The sequence below is a fragment of the Ambystoma mexicanum genome, chromosome 10 (assembly GCF_040938575.1).
Source record: "Ambystoma mexicanum isolate Mex_15411 chromosome 10, UKY_AmexF1_1, whole genome shotgun sequence".
NCBI lineage: Eukaryota > Metazoa > Chordata > Amphibia > Caudata > Ambystomatidae > Ambystoma > Ambystoma mexicanum.
In genome coordinates, this window is record NC_090932.1 from 1,305,178,884 (window position 1) to 1,305,191,114 (window position 12,231).

The 12,231-nt window shown below is 51.4% G+C and overlaps 1 protein-coding gene across 2 annotated transcripts in view; it reads left to right on the forward strand.

Annotated features, from left to right (window-relative positions):
• Nucleotides 1–12,231, forward strand: part of POLE (DNA polymerase epsilon, catalytic subunit) — an 867,587-nt gene that overhangs the window by 653,577 nt on the left and 201,779 nt on the right. The gene's annotated exons all lie outside the window — the stretch shown is intronic.

A 12,231-nucleotide genomic window follows, 5' to 3' on the forward strand; every position in this document is an offset into this window, starting at 1 on the left:
TAAGGGCTTCATCGATTTAGATGCTGGTTTTGATGGCCGCCCGTTGTTTGTTTGGAAGCCAGTGCAGCATTCTCACAGCTAGCATGATGTGATCAGAACTTTAGTTTCAGGAGGAAGGGGTGAGCACTCTGGATATTAACAATAGGCCAACCATGTAATCTTACATTGATTCTGTTGCAGTTTTCTATGCATTGGGGTAATGTTAGGCTCTCTTACCCAGCACAGGAGGGGCATGGAGGTGTTGACGATCTTGTTGCCTTGGATTACAAAGGACAGCTTGTTATTTAAGGTGACTAAAGTTGCTGTGCCTTGTAACAGTTGTCGCAGGTGGGGCCATTGAAATAGGCTGGTCACCGGTTAAGGAAGTGGGTTATTTGTTTTCACTAACAGTACATCCTTTTTTCGACCCAGTCAGGCAAAGCCAATTTGGTTGTATCCATTTTTGAATGTGAAGGGGGCAGTTTCTGACTCGACAGTTATCCCGATTTCATGAGATGTTGATTAAATTCATTGTTCTATCTGTGGATATATGAAAACCAATGTTATTACTTTTGAGCATCTTTGTCAGCATGGCCATAAATACATTAAAATGAAAAGGCTAGAAGGGTGTCATGCTGATGGTCTTCTGAGAGCAACAGGAAAATTGCTGTGCCAAGCTCCTCAATAGTCTCTAGCTAGGCTATGGTGGCCGTAATCTCAGTGGAAAGGGGTGATTAGGACATAATAAAAAAAAATGTATCTCAGCGCTTGTTTCGTCTGGGGCTAGAAGACCCACAAGGGTATAACCAGCAGAAACCTTGCTCCTTTACACACACATTCAGTATAATATGACCTTGGTTTCTAGCTGCACTGATAATTGTTAGGGAAGCATTTTCTTTTTGCATTTTCCCACCATAGATTTCAATGGAACGCCCTACCCTCCCGCAGCTTTGCCTTTTGTCTTGAATCCTTTCCTGACTTTTGAGGTTAGTAGAGGCTTTTTCACTTTACTTACCTAATCAATTCATTTGTTGTGGGGCATTGGTCAGCCCCTTAGGCACCAGTGCTCAGGAACTGTTTCACTCTGTCATTATTTTTGTTTTCTTTTAATGTAGCTCAAGCGAACTTAGTGGAGTGCTAGAGGGGTTCACTTTTGTTTTCCAACATATTTTGTGACTTTTCTATGTACATGGGACAGGCTTGTGGCTGTGGGCTATGAATTCCAACTTTATTCGGTGTACCTCGTACACTCATTTCTTTTACTGCATAATGCTATTTCGGATACCATGCCCTCAACATGGCCTTGCCATGGGCTTCAAGACCTGTCCTTTGTCCATCTTGTTTTTCAGCCATCTTCTTTCTCTCAGGTCAGGAAATGCTATATTAAGGGTATTCATTTCCTGGAATATGGACTAGTGCCTGGACAAGACTTGGATACACAAACTAAAAACAAGCTAATGTAAGATCTTAAATTGTGCTGTGTATACCACCGGATCATTATCATCCCTAGCTATTCACCGTTAGCCAGCATGGTGGCTGTCCAGCGGTCTAGCATCTTTATTTCTACTTTCTCATTTATATCGGATTCAGACAGGGCTTTTCCTGAACTTACTAAAGGCATAGACCAATATGCACATGTGAGCTACAATAGCATGAAAGCTACCCTAGCCTCTGGGGTGGGGAACGCACTGACATGGTTTTCAAAGGAAGTGGAGATTGCTTTGATGTCTGGAAATTTGGACTATTCCAGAGTCTGCATTGAATCTTTCCGGGGTAGGGCAAAGGAATTGCCGATTATGATGGTGCACAATGTTTCTCTGAGAAACGCTTCCCTGCACTTCCTTGCACTGGGCCTGCTTGACTTGCTAGCTCGGAAATGCAATCCAACATTATAGGCGAGGAGCCTACTACTGTATGGTAGAGTAGCAGCTTGTAAAAAGCTCACCCTAGGATTGAACCGTTCCACCAGGCAAACTACCTCCCTGTACTCCTCCCAAGATAGCATCACTTTGCCCTATAGTTCCTGGAGCAACCCTACCAAGGAGGTTAGGGGAAACCGCTTCATATTTTTTAGCAGCTCAGGTGGACTAGACTCTTTGGGCTTCTAGCTAACATGCTGATCCCTTTAGAACTGGGGGTAAAGGGGTACTATTACATGGTAGAGCAGCCTGAGCAGTTCACCCAGTAATCTGACCCCCCCGCCCCCAGGTCCCTGCAACCCCGGTCTGGCAGGCATGTCACTCTAGTCTCCTCCCACAATACCATTAACATGTATGTCTGTTATCTAGTGAAAGGCACACTGCACATAGTTTGGGGAAAAAGTTGAGGGGGGGGGAAGAAATCATAGACACATTAAAACATTGCATTTACGTTGTCATTTTCAGGAACCAATATGCCACCCAAACCACAATCACAATTTTTCTAACCCTCCAGCACATAGTAACTTTATTGAGACAATTGCACACTATACATATATAATCAATTGTAAAAAAGGGCGATAACCTTTAATAACCAAACACAGAGCGCACCAAAAAAGGCAAAATTAGGGTTGTAAGAGGTTGTCGGCCACAAGGACTCATTACACTCCTAGAAAAGAAAGTGTTAGTAAAGTAGCCTGAGTGTAACACAGTAACAATAGGCAGAAATGTAATGCAATGTAGATGGAATCGGGAGATCTAGCTAAAATTCTAGTCTTTGGGCCTAAAACTCCAGGGAACCTGGGGAGTGGGTGGGGAAGGAAAAATGTCACTAACCAGTAAATGTTACTTTATGGGAGTTTCAGCTGAGCTTTAAAGGTTCCCCATAGAAAAAAACTGTAGTCGTTGTGATGGAACTGTGCCAATTCTACCCCAAATGTGCAGAGAAGACTACAGTGAACCGCAGGGGACACCAGCAAAGACCCTCTTGAAGAGATCCAGTGCCAGGTTTGAGAATCAGCAGGCCCAGGGTGTAGAGATGCAGAGCTGCGTTCAAGCGAATGTAAATGAATCGCGAAACCACAGTAGAGGGAGACAGCTAGTACCAAAATCTCTAGACCAAGGGGACCACTGGGCTAAGTATCTTAAATAGCCCGCCTGCCCAGAGGTGGAGGCATTTCACCAAAACCTCAACCAAGAATGGCTGATCAACCCGGTGAGTAAAGTGTTTTACTTTGCACGATGAAATGTAGGATCTGGTCACTCGTGGACTTCAATCCCAAACCACGAATGTCCTAAAGAAAATGGGGCCTCCTTAGGAGTGGGACCCACCAGCCAGGAGTTGAAGCAACTGCAAAGATGGCTCCAGAAGGACCAAAGAACTCAGCAAAGCATGTTACGACTGCTCGAATGACAGAGATGCAGCCCACAAGCAGAAGGCGATCCCACAAACAGAACAATGGTGTGGGAGACCCAGTGGAATCCAGGCGAGTAAATTAGGTGGGGTAGTGGAGTCCCCCCTCTTCCAGAATTCTGTAGCTTGCAACACTAAGGCGCTTAACCCAGGCTGTAAAACAGACCTAGCACAGGAAGCCCGACCCAGCCCATGAGGAGGACCATGGGGAGAAAGAGGGCCCAGAAAGGATGTTGAGCAGCCGAGCATCTGAAACAGAGCTAAGCCCAGGACACAGTCCAGCCAGAATGGCCAAATCTAGTCCAAAAAACGCAGCAACGGCTTCTGTACAGCAAAAAACCCTCCAGCAGGTTTTTGCAAGTCAAAAATTCAAACAGAATTGAGTGTAGGAACAGAGTCTACCCTAAATATATCATACACAAGTGCTTGTCCAAGCCAGCCTTCCAATAATACACAGGGACTTTAAACAAAGGTTATAGTGGTCAGCCAATCGGGTGGGCCATAAAAACCACCAAACATCCAGGACCACCCACACATGATGTATAATGGCTATATATAGAATGCCAGGGACTGGTGTAAACCTATAGATAGTGCAACGGTACATTGGGCTACTAATGCAGTAAATCTTCTGCGTCCCCAGGTGAAGCCAAATCTAAATTACAGTTGCAACCAGCCTACTCCCTTAAACCAGTGTATGGTTATATAATGGTTATATCTCCCTAGAGCAAGAATGGGGTGCATTTTTTTCACTGGGCTACTGAGATTCTCTAAAACCTGTCTCGTTTACTGCATTTTTATTTATAGTGACATTTGTATAAGGTATTATACCTGACTGACAGCAAGTAATTACTTTGCAATGAGATTAGAAGAGAGATTCTTTTCAGTTTAAGGTGAGACCTTGCCTACGTAGAAGGCAGACCATTGTCTCCCCTTTGCCCCAAGATAAAAGGTTCTATGGCTATTGCAAGACAAATACCGGAGGCCAACATGCTCTTATGAAATCGAGAATGTATTAAATGATATCCCTGCATTCGCTTAAAACCCAAAGCTTTCTATATACACTGAGCTCCATGGATTGTAATACACTTGGGAAAGGAAGGGAGTGGCTGCGAGGTCCCTTCTGTGCATAAGGTCTCACTTGTACACCTGGAAAGGGATTAAAGTGTGGTTAACAAAGAGGGTGGGAAAGTATGTTGGAAAAAAAAGGAACTGAATTTTCCTTTCCATCATGAGACCATTTAATCTATTCCTAGACAATCTGTTGGTAATAGACTTCCCCCAAACATGGCTTCTGGCATTGCCGAAGTAGTTGCCTGTTTTCTTCAGCAGAGAGTAGTTTGTACCTGTATGGTTGCAGACTTGTATTGGGCACCAGGAGGAGGGTTTGCTCTTAGCCCTGGCATTGAGCAGGGACATTTTGAGGTCATGCGTTCTTTTCTACTTTAATACATTTTGAGTGTTGGCTAATACGTTGAGTAGCAAAGCGATTGAGGCCTGCAACTGGGAAAGACCTATACCTTGGGGAATCCAATCCTTCTCCAGCATGGGGTCTGGCATGGATTCACATGCTCATGAATATTCCCCGTCGTCAGGCTGGGAATCCTCGGTAAAGAAAAATCAGTATCAATTTCGTTTCTGATCTGTCTTTCGTAGTAGTAACCAATCACTGATCTCTGCGTCATACTGACCACAGCCAATGACGGCCCTCTACCTAAGCCCCGCCTATGGCAGCCATCTTCAGATTTTTACCGCACGTTCAAGTGTTGGGAGTCCTCGTGCTTAGCTCTCGAGCTTTTACTGCGTGTTTCTCGCTTTTTCAGGTGAATTTTCAAATTTTTTCGGTTAATCGTGCCTCAAGCTCCACCGTTTCTACTCCCGTTAACGGCTACCTGTTTTCCTACGCCCCTCAAGGGTGAAGATTTCGTCGAATCAACTTCTTGGAGGATTCCAGAAGATTTGCGGCCTACTTCGAGATGGCCCAGGATGCGAGTTTGTCGCCCGGACCCAAGCTGTTTCGCAGCTGCCCTGGATGCGGGCTGCAGAATGTGTTTAAGGAAGACGAACATTCGCGATGCCTCTACTGTCTTCATGGGGACAAGACTCGTGTAGAGAAGGACTGCCAGTTCTGCAAGAACTTGTCGTAGCGGACCATGAGGGACCGTCAATCCCGTCTCGCCAGCTGGTTGGAGAAGGGCTCAACGGGTGAGAAGAAGAAGAAAGGGTCAGAGCGGGCTTCTAAGTCCTGTGCGGGCGCCCTGGCGACGGGGGCCCAACACCAGGCCAAGCGCCGCGAGTCCGCTGGCTCCGGGAGCGCCGAAAGGTCGGGCTCTTCGGTCGCCAGGCAGGTCGCACCTTCCCCGGCACCGTCAACTGCGAGCCAGCGCTCTGGTTCGGGGAAGAGGAAGTCCGAGACCCCGGGTAAGCTTCGGGAGAAGCCCCGTCCGATCTCGGAAGAGGGGGAGCGAGGCGTTGCCTCTCCCCCGAAGGAGAAGGCCTGGGACGCACCTAAGGTGGTGAAGGCCCCTACCCAGCAGGCAAAGGCCTCTATCGAGGCGATCGCGGCGACTCTGGCCAAGCCGGCAGAGACCCCGCCAGCGGAGACTGCCTCCGGGACTAGAGTTTCCCTGCCGCCAAGGAGGGAATCCTCTTTTCAGCCCATCGTCGTGGCCGCCATGATGGAAGAAGCGGGGGGGGGGGGGCACGGTAGCCTCCTCGAGCTCGGAGTCAGCCTCGGAGGAGGAACTGACCGAGGCCGTGAGGAACCTCGAAGTCCAATTCGAGAAGGTTCGATCCCGTAAGGAAGATCCTCGGGAGATAACCGAGGAAGACGACTATGGCGAGGAAGAGCAGCCTTCCCTTCCGGCGCAGCCGGAACCTAGGCCTCAGGATGGCTCGGTGGCCATTTTGTCTGCAATCCAGTCCTCATGCTCTGAGATAAGGAGGACCCGCAACCTGACCCGTCGGGAAGTCCTCAGAACAAATGATGGAGGACCCAACCCTCTCCTCCGCTCGCCCCCCGTAAGGCCTACAGTTCCCTCCTCATCCTCTACGAGTCGGGAGATGACTGTGCTTTGGGCTCGACGACGGGTTCTGAGGGCAACTACCACGTTACGGGTCTCCCGTCGCACGGGCCTCGCCGCCCGACGAGATTGGCTCATTCCACACCATGATCGCCATGGCGTCCGAATTGTTCCAGCTCTGCCCGGAAGAGCAGAAAAAGGAAGGTTTCCTCTATCACCGCCGGGAGGCCAAGAGGAAGACTGTCATTGCGGTGCCTCTAATCGATGACATCTGGGAGGAGGGCCTGTCGGTTCTCAAAAACCCCTCCATGGCGCCAGCCAAACGGGACTGGTACGAGAAGAAGTACCGGGTCCCCGAAACCACTCCCCTGTGCCTCAGGGCCCAGCCAACGCCAGACTCGGTCGTCTCGGCGGCGGCGAAGAAGAAAGCGGCGGGGTCAGGGGCCTCGACGTCGAATTCCCCGCCGGACGGCGAGGGAAAGAAGTTGGACGCCATGGGAAGGCGGGTCATTTAGTCGTCGTCGGCGGCGACGACGATCAAAGCGGCCTACGCCCTGGCGATCGTGGCCCGTTACGACAGGGAGCTCTGGTTTAAGCTGACCCCCATATTGGACTTCCTGCCGGACGACGAGGTCTGAGGCCCTGGAAATACTGCAAGAGGGCGAGGTGGCATCGGACCACGCCATAATGGTGGCAACCGATATTGCCGATACCAGGTTCCGCCAGCTGGGCAACAGTGTTTGCCTACGACGACGGGGTTGGCTCCGGGCGACCGACTTCCGTCAGGACGTCCAGACCAGGGTGTTGGACATACCGTTCGACGGCAGCAACTTGTTCGGGAAGGCGGTGGACGACTCCCTCCAAGCCATAAAAACGGACACGGAGACGGCCCGCGCCCTTGGAGCCCTTCAGCAACGACGGCCCTTTCGGAGCTCCGGAGGCAGACAGGGTGCCTCCAAAGGATCCAGCGGTGGCTCGTCCTACCGCCAGGCGGCACGCTCCTCGTCTCAGGAGGCCTACAGGGGTCGCGGCATGCAGGGAGCGCCTCGCCGCCGTCGGCAAGGTGGCCAGGGCGGCAAGGCCACCACCTCCAAGCAGGACTGAACCGGCCGTGGTCTCGGGCCCCCACCGAAGCACCCCGGTGGGAGGCCGGCTGACAAATTTTGTCGGCGTGTGGAAGTCCATCTCCACCGACCGTTGGGTGCTGGATACCCTGGCAAGAGGACACTCTATCGAATTCCTGAAGAAGTGCCCTCACGTTCCACCTGTGGCCAGGAAGGAAAATCACGTCCCGCAACTGCTGTTGGAAGTACGGGCGATGCTCAGGAAAGGCGCCATCGAGCTTGTCCCGAAGAGGCTCTGGGGTGTACTCAAGGTACTTCCTCGTCAGGAAGAAGACAGGCGGCTGGCGCCCCATCCTGGACCTTTATCGTTTGAACAAATACATCAGATCACAAAAGTTCAGGATGGTCACCCTCCAGCACGTACTGGGACAGCTGGAGGAAGGCGACTTTCTATCGTCGTTGGACCTGGAGGATGCATACTTCCACGTTCCCATCCTCAAAAGTCACCGAAAGTTCCTCAGGTTTGTCATCCAGGGACGCCACTACCAATTCAGAGCACTGCCGTTCGGATTGAAGTCGGCCCCCAGGGTCTTTACCAAGTGCCTAGCACCAGTGGCGGCGCGGCTGCGCCCGCAGGGGATTCAAGTCTACCCCTACCTGGTCGACTGGCTCATCCGCTCAAGGACGAGGGAACTCGCCGTCGAACACACTGCGAGGACCGTCCAGCTACTCACAGACCTGGGATTCGCCATAAACTACCCAAAGTCCCACCTGGTGCCGTCGCAGGTGGCCCTGTTTCTGGGAGCGAAGCTCGATACAGTGAGGCGCCTGGCACCCCGTCGGAAGAACGGACGAAGACCATTCTAGGCAAAGTGCAGCGCCTGCTAGCCACGGACGTGGCCAGGGTGAGGTCCATCAAGTCCCTCCTGGGGATGATGTCCTCTTGCATCTACCTGGTGCGCCTCTGCAGACTACGGATGCGCCCTCTTCAAGAATTTCTCGACGCCCGTTGGATGCAGGCGACAGGCACCTTCGAAGACAGGGTCTCCTGCAACGAGGTGTTGCGGCGGGCATTTCAGTGGTGGGGCGTTCGAGCGCACCTCACGGCGGGCAAGGACTTTCAGACGCCGGTGTACCAGGAGACGGTGACTTTCAGACGCCTCCCTGGAAGGTTGGGGCGCCCACATCGGAGATTTCCACGCAAGAGGCTTCTGGCTCCCGGAGGAGAGGCTCCTGCACATCAACGTCCTGGAACTCTGTGCCGTGTTCTGGGCTCTCAAATTGTTCCTCCCGTCGCTCAAGGGCAAGGTGGTGCGGATCTTCACGGACAACACCATGACAATGTTTTACATACAGAAGCAGGGAGGCACCAGATCCCCAGCCCTATCCAAGGAGGCACAGGATCTGTGGCACTGGCGGTCGCCCAGGGGATGTTCCTGGTTCCCTTCCACCTGGCAGGGGAAAGCAACACCATCGCCGACTCGCTCAGCAGGGAGCTGCGTGCGTGTCACGAGTGGGAACTGCGCCAGGATCAGGTGGATCAACTCTTCCGACGATGGGGCAAACCCCAAATCGATCTGTTCGCAACAGCGACGAACTCCAAGTGCAAGAGTTTCGCCAGCAGGTTTCCCCAGCCGAGAAGCATGGGCGATGCGTTCTCGTTCCCCTGGGACGGCCTATACCTGTATGCGTTCCCTCCGTTGCCGTTGCTGCTTCGACTCATCAGCCAGCTCAAGAGGTCCCAGTGCAGGATGATCCTCGTCGCAACGGCGTGGCCGAGGCAGATCTGGTTCCCGGACCTTCTGGACTTGTCAACGTCCCCTCCCATCAAGCTGTCGGCGGACGCGGACCTTCTCTCCAGAGAAGGAGGCGCCATCTTCCACCACGACCCGGCGTCGCTGAACCTGCAGGCTTGGCCCCTGCAGCGCTAGAGTTTAGAGGCTACGATATACCGGCCGATTGCAGAGAGGTACTTGCAAAGGCCAGGGCGTCCTCGACTCTCAAATGCTACGGTCATAAGTGGAAGAGGTTCTCTATCTGGTGGCGAGCACAGAAGATCAACCCCCTACGGATTACGGCCCCTCAAGTGCTGCCGTACCTGCTATCGCTGGCAAAGGCTGGGCTAGACCATGCCTCCATTAAGATTCATCTGGCAGCGATCTCCAGATATACCAGAACCACAGGGCGGACGTCCCTGTGGTCCCATCGACTGGTAAGAGTTTATGAAAGGACTGTTCCGGTCGTTCCCGCCGGTGAAGGCCTCGGCGTGGGAACTTAACGTGGTGCTGACCAGGCTCATGGGGCCCCCATTCGAGCCGATGCACTCCGCACCGATGAAGTTTGTGTCCTGGAAGACTGCATTCCTGGTGGCCATTACCTCCGCACGACGAGTGGGAGAGATCCAGGCCCTATCCTGCAAAGCACCGTACTTGACTTTCCATGCCTCGAGGGTGGTGCTTAGGACGCACCCCTCCTTTATGCCCAAGGTGCCGTCGGACTTCCATCTTAACGAGCCCTTGGTGTTACCTGTTTTGTTCCCGTCTCCTTCGTCGCCGGCCGAGAGGACTTTGCACTCGCTGGATGTGGCTAGAGTGCTGAAGTTCTACGTGGACCGCACAAAGAGTTTCCGGAGGACATCACAGCTGTTCGTGAACTTTGGACCTGTGAATCAAGGGAAGGCTCTCTCGAAGTCTTCTATTTCCAGATGGCTCTCTGGCTGCATCATGCACTGCCACCGGTTGGCTAACCGACCGCTGCCAGGCCATCCGAGAGCCCATTCGACCAGAGCGATCGCTGCTACTATGGCGTTCTTATCTGGTGTGCCCCTGCTCGACATCTGAAGGGCTGCTACGTGGAGGTCGACGCACACCTTCACGAGAGTCTACTGCATCGATCGGGATTCCAGGGAGGAGTCCAGGGTCGGCGAAGCAGTGCTGCGCAACCTGTTCGCTTATGGTGAGCCTGGTGAGGAGGTAAGAGATGCTTAATGTTGAGTTGTTGTATTGCTTAATGTTGAGCCTTTTGCCACCCCCCCCCCCCCCCCGTGGTTGTGCATGTGTGTACTGCTATTTATTCTTATATTCATGAGAATGTGAATCCATGCCAGACCCCGTGCTGGAGAAGGAACAAGTTACTTACCTGTAACTGTTGTTCTCCAGCATGGGTCTGGCATGGATTCACATGCGAACCCTCCCGCCTACCCCTCTGCAGCTCTTCACTTGGTCATACTGCCTCTTCACGTGCTACCAAATCTGAAGATGGCTGCCAGAGGCGGGGCTTAGGTAGAGGGCAGTCATTGACTGTGGTCAGTATGCCGCAGAGATCAGTGATTGGTTACTACTACGAAAGACAGATCAGAAACGAAACTGATACTGATTTCTTCTTTACCGAGGATTCCCAGCCCGACGACGGGGAATATTCATGAGCATGTGAATCCATGCCAGACCCATGCTGGAGAACAACAGTTACAGGTAAGTAACTTGTTCCTTAACAAGTAAGCTAGGGGAGATTTCCTCTGGGGGGGACATAATGCGGACTCTAGGATATTTTGTTGTTTAGGTAGCAAAGACACTCGAGCTTAAAAGATTATATTCTGGTGTAACCTTCTGTGCCAGCTGGAAGACTACTGAACCAGAATGTTGAGGCATGTGGGAGCATATTGAAAGTTAATGGATGTGAGATGGGCCAGCCTGCTAACCACCAACCTAAGACATCAAGAGGAGGTCCCTGTCCCAGAGGAATGATGGATCCACAAAGGGGACCCAGGAAGATAATGTATCTTTTGGATCCCTATCGATAACCCTTCGGTCCCATATTATTAAAAGATTAGGCACTCAACATCTGGAATGATGTCCTGCTGGACCTGCACCAGTGTCTGATTAGGAATTTATAATCGACAGACTCCAACCACAGGAAGTGATTGTTAGTAGTTTCCTACTCTGTGAGTGATTGCAAAGCGGTCTACTTGACATGGCACCGAAGCTGGGTAAGGTGCGTTACTAAAGTGATATTCTCTTAAATAAATGTTTGCATTGGTTGAGGCCCATGCAAGATTGTTTTTCCATCACTCGAGGTGATAGTGTAAGTATCACGCATTATAGATGAATACAACATTAAATATGATGTGATTACAATAGTTTTGGAAAATACATTTCTATTGGACAACCTAATAGCAATAGACCTCAAGTCATTACCACCAACAGGGTTTGGACTGCACCTGTGTGGTAGAAAATCTAGCCCTATGACAGTCTCAGCCCTTGTTAATTCTGGTTGTTAAAGAGCATGTTCTTCCCTTGTCCCGGAGTCCCAGAGAACCCCTGCCAGTTGGAGACCTTATTGCCTTGGATAAATGATAGCAATACCTGTCGCGCCATGTCCATTGGAATATCTGCCCCTAAATATCCTATGCACTGAATTAATCCCATGCTTAGTTTGAATAATGCTGCAGGTACTCAAAAGTTAATGTCATGGAATGTTGTGTGAAGAATCCTGCAGGTCCCTCAAAAAAACCCTGCCTAAAGTCTCCTCCCAGGTGGCCAGGAGAGGGCAGATGCTCTCTGATCCCGACACTGGGGGTGGTTTACTGCAGGAGGATCACATGGGGGAGGTAATGGGGGAATCTGACCAGGAAGACTGGGGGGCACCCCCTTTCAACTTTCTCCAAAATCCCTCCCTTTTGTTGGCTTTTTGCCACCCAGAAGTGTGAAAACACAACTTCCCTAAAGTGAACTACCATGTCCCATAATGCCACAAAGACTAAGATGAAGAAGAGGACTCGGGAGGCATGTAGAAGTGAAGGACAGGCAAGTAGACCTAATAGCCTTTGCCAAGGCCAGGCA